The sequence below is a fragment of the Astatotilapia calliptera genome, chromosome 19 (genome assembly GCF_964374335.1).
Source record: "Astatotilapia calliptera chromosome 19, fAstCal68.1, whole genome shotgun sequence".
Lineage (NCBI taxonomy): Eukaryota > Metazoa > Chordata > Actinopteri > Cichliformes > Cichlidae > Astatotilapia > Astatotilapia calliptera.
The window spans coordinates 27,744,431-27,749,298 of NC_137440.1; the positions used below are offsets into that span (position 1 = coordinate 27,744,431).

Genomic DNA, 4,868 nt, shown 5'->3' on the forward strand with positions numbered 1-4,868 from the left:
TGATGCAGAGGAGAGGGTTGGACTGTGAAACCACACACTCATTGGCTAATGAATTGTGACTGACTAGTTGTTAAGCAATATCCCTAAATCATTATAATGTCCTGTCTTCCTTGTGATAAGATTCAGTCAGGAAACAAAGATAGGCATCTCCAGCTTCATTTCCAATAAAACACTTTTAAAATTTTTTTTAGAGTTTCTGAATGATCAGAGTTTTAGGCATAAACATGGCAAAAGTTACATATTTTAAAACAAAAGTGTAGTACAGATGTGCTATATTAACAACTGTTTGTCAATGATTATGCCTTTAATTTCTTCTGGAAAAAATCACGTGTTGGAGGTGAGGATAATTACGGAAAGTGTTGAAAAAGACAGAATCAAGTGAGCATGGGTGGCTGCATAACAAAAGATATCTGATACAAATGTATTAGTGTGGGTGTGGCAGTGTCTTTACAAAAGAAATTAAGATGTTAAAGGAGGTGGTAAGAGGCAGCTGTGGCAACTCTGTCTTTAGTTTGACTGTGAATGATCACAGTCCACTACCTGTAAGCTCTTCAGCTCAAGAAGACAGGAATTCCCTGCTCCTGTCCTCCCCAAATTATCTGGCAGTAATCCAGATCACAAAGTTTAAAAGCAGGTCAAGCGTGAAAGTCTTATGCTGAGTAAAGAGAGAGGAAGACCAATGTCTGTTCCCGTGTTTGTCAACGCACTTGCACGGTTGAACACCAGTGTGAGCGTGAACAGAGTGCTCGCAGGATACAATCACTCCACCAGCAAGGCCTCATTTTTAAGAGTCTTTCAATGTGAGGGCGGGCGAAGTAGACTTAAACCAAGTCCACCATAAACAGACAGAAGGCCAAATTTATGTCCCCCTGCTGACAGCATTCAGGTGTGTGCAAAAGCAAAAAATCTATCCAGATATCGATCTGGATGAGCAAAGCTGAGGGAGAGAGATTGGATTGTGTACTGCTCCTGTTTCTCAAGGGAACCTTGATCACAGTTATAGCCCCCATGTGTTAATTAACATGCTTTGAGACTTCAGCATTAGCCCGGGCTCTCATCTTGGTGCTTTGGCAAACTTTTTCCAGAATCCTAAGAGGTTGTGTTGGCCACGATGAAACGGTGCTATGGCGCAGTTTATATAAAGGGGACAGGATGAACGACTGGTCCTCCATGATGCACCACCACTATTCACGCAAGTGTGTTTGTCTGCGACGGACTGCAGCAAAGACTGCTGCTAACCGATTGATCTTCCGAGGCAGCATTATCCGTCCTAATCCCAGGCTGTCATTAACACCCACAGTGTCATTTGTTATGTATTGAGCTATTGACCAATTGACTGGATGGTATACAACTGATAACAAACACATTGAAAAGAAGAGAGTGAAAGTCAAGGAGAGTTTAAAGAATTAATAAGGGTTCACTTTGCCTCTTTCAATACCCTTAAGATGATGGCCTAAGGAGTGTACCTGCTTTGGGATAAATAAAACAAATTGGACCTAACCTAGGAGTTTGGTTAGGTTTAGAAAGTAATAACCATAATTTTTATAAATCGTGTATGTTGTAATATATTTTTCCTCATCATCTGTACTCTCTTTAAATGTGAGATTTGAGTAGTAAACAGAAATGTGTTCTTGACCCAGATAAGCAGGGTGGATGGATGGCTCAATAGATCAAGATTTGCAATGACACAGGTATTTAGGGCTATATATGTTTAACTGTATGCAGAGAATATTGTACATATTAAAGCTATTCGTAAATTGAGCAGGTTTTAGAAGAAATATGACATACATCTAATAATCAGAAGGTTGGTTCAATCGCTGTCTGCTCCAGTCTGCATGGCAAATATTCTTGGGCAAGATACTAACCCCAAGTTGGTCTCCAATTGGATGTGTGTAAATGTTAGATAGAAACCATTTACGTAGAAAAAACATAGGACAAAGTGCTTGTATGAATGAGGCAAGTTGCATAAAAGCACTTTGAGTGCTCGGGTAGAGTAGAAAAGCATTATTTAACAACCATTTCCCATCTTCTTGAACAGATTCTCCTGGTACCACAAATAATCAGAAATAGAGGGAAAGCTTGTCATTGGTGTTTAGGGCAGCTAATCCTGTAGGGTTTGATTTCATGGGGTGATTATTTGTGAGTTGCAAAACATTCCAAAAATGTCCTAGCTACTGGATTTGCACAAGAAGCAGAACTTCCCGATGTGTCTTCTTTCACTACCTTTAAAAGATTTTCTTTTGTTTTTCTATCCATCCATTTTTTTCCTGCGTATCTAGTTCAAGGTGTTTTCTGTGCTTTATGATGTTTCTTTCTGTAACTGTTCCAGCCTTTGAAGAATATCGCTTGATTTGAAGACAAAAAGTGCTTTTCAGGTAAAAAGAATTTTTCATTTGTACAACTAACAGACTTCAAAGATGCTTTTTGACTTACAAAAGACATTCAGGTTTCTGTTTTCTAAGACTGTATTTCAAAGTAGCACAATCGCGCACTTAAAGTTTCGAGGTGTTGAAGTAAATAGAAAAAAGCTGATGTTGTCACTGAGGTTTAAAGAGCCTAAAGTGGTGTTAAAACTGTGGTCTCATCTTTTCATGAGAGCACTTTGATCAGGTGACACTGGCTGCAATTTTAGGTTTCCTATTCCAGGAGATCGTAGCCAGCCATAGATGCGAAGTCAGGTTGCTGCGATGGTGATCTCCCTCTAAATAGTCATATGGTTACTTGGTGCTGTGTTACATTACTGGTATAGTCTCAAGACCAAGAGACTTTCATTGTATTCTTGCCATCATTGTCAATGGTGGAGGTTGTTACTTGAGAAAAAAAATTACTGGACATAAACCATTACTTTTCTTAAATATAGTGCTATACTTAATCAAAGTAAAGTAATTAGTTACACCCTTCTCCTTACATTCTTTCACATTAAGGCCATTATACACTGATTTTCATAAGAAGGCGGCAGCAGAGAGAGTTTTATGGTTTGATGTAGGAGTTCAAGCTGTGTCACAACCGCTTTCGTACATATTTCAGAATGTCAGTGGGGCAGTCTGAACTCTTGTTGGCAGAATTGAGGCCATATTTGAAGAGGCAGAGAAATAATTTCTCTGAGAGCCAAAAGATAGCCAACAACGCAAACGCAACAAGTTGAGTGTGTAAATACATTGCGTAACATGTTTCGCTGCTCATTTGGTGTTTAAAGGCCTTTAGGCTTCAAATTCAGTTAATTCAAGTCACCGAGTTGGGCCCTTAAGGTGCATTTGTTGTATCAGTATCTTTTTAAACATTGCTCATGCAACTAACAGACAAATATTATTACAAAAATTTTACCAACAGCCCAAACAAGAAGTGATTCCTCCAGTTTTGATGAAGAAATTCTTTTGTTTTATATCTATGCTCTATTTCTATGCATACACACAAACAATATCTCTCTCACACATAAATGTAATTTAAAAAAACTACATTTGTTAAACTTCCTGATGTTTCAAGCTCAATATCTAACCTCACTTATGTGCATTTGTGTTTGCAACAGGCCAAAAGTGGATTGAAGAGTAGTGATGCTTACGATCCCTGTGATATGGTCACCCACCATGTGAACAGGAACAGAGAGGCATCGTTGAATCTCCAGTATATAAATGCAAACACAGAACTGCAAACACGCATGGTAAAGGAGTGCAGGCACCAGTTCTGGGCCAGAGCCTGTGCATACTGACTGACATAAAAAAGAAGCACTCAGAAATGGTTAGCCACTGAAAGACTGAGTAGGAACACCAAGGGCCATAAAAAATAAAACATCAGAAGATTATTAAGTTCAACAGACTGACAGAGCAGCTGTGGCATATCAGAAGTAGAAAAGGAAACACAGCAAATTGTTTGTTCCTGAGAGCCAGTGGGAGTGTGGAGAGAAGTATATGGAACAATGGTCAGTCCACCACAGTTTAAGGAAATCCCCCTGTGATTTGAAAGTTCAGTGAGCGTTGCTCTCTCTTTCCTGTCTACCACTGCACTGCTCCATTTCCCTTGTATCCACTGTTAAAACGATTTTAATCAGCTCAAAGCAGTCACCATTAAACGAAGGAATGAAATGAGAAAATATGGAGAAATAGTGTGTTGTACTTTTCTTCTTTTGCCATTTGCTGATGTGCCCACATGCTTTGAAATTCTCTCATGACAGCCCACAGTGGGAAAAATCTTTTTTGTCCACTGAACATTTAAAGCTGTTTAGCTACTCTACTTTTAAAAAAATACAGAAAAAAGATGAGTACAGTAGTAATATGCTTCTAGTCTTCAGGGGCGGTCTGGTGAATAAGAGAAAACACCAAAGCTCTACATATACTACAACACAGACTGCACAGTCCAAGTAAGCATGTACGTCAAAATTAAAGCCACATTAAAATTGCTTTGACATGCATTCTTATGGTAATGGCAGTTTTCCCTCCTTGCTTTCATTTGGCTGTCTTAATGACTGCGCCCTGGAAGTGCAGCAGCATCCAATAAGGCTTCATTTAGAGCCCAACACTATTCAGAGTGAATGAGGGGTAACAAGGGGCCCTAGATGAGGAGTGGAGTACTGGTTTGGTTCTTCATCAGCTCCACGTGGCAGTTGGGTTGGTAATTACGCACATTATCAGTCATTAACGGAGTCTGCCACAGCCCTTCAGACAGGCAGGGAGTTTGGTCTTGTTGCAGGGGGAAACGGTTGATGGAGCTGGAGGGGGTTTATCCACTGGGGTTAGAAGCCTGGGCTCATAAACACTTATGGACCAAACCATTCTCAGGACAGTGAGGGTTACTATCCAGGAGGGAGACCCCTTCAAACTACATAAATTCAGGGCTTTCTTTTATTATTTGCTTGCTTTTCCAGCACCAGTAGG

At 39.9% G+C, this 4,868-nt stretch overlaps 1 long non-coding RNA gene across 1 annotated transcript; it reads left to right on the forward strand.

The window, feature by feature from the left end:
• The first annotated feature begins 1,960 nt into the window (after nucleotides 1-1,960).
• LOC145422593 (uncharacterized) lies at nucleotides 1,961-4,087 on the forward strand. Its single transcript, XR_013903906.1, has 2 exons — nucleotides 1,961-2,375; nucleotides 3,527-4,087. It is a non-coding gene; the product is annotated as an uncharacterized LOC145422593 (long non-coding RNA).
• Nucleotides 4,088-4,868: the final 781 nt, after the last annotated feature.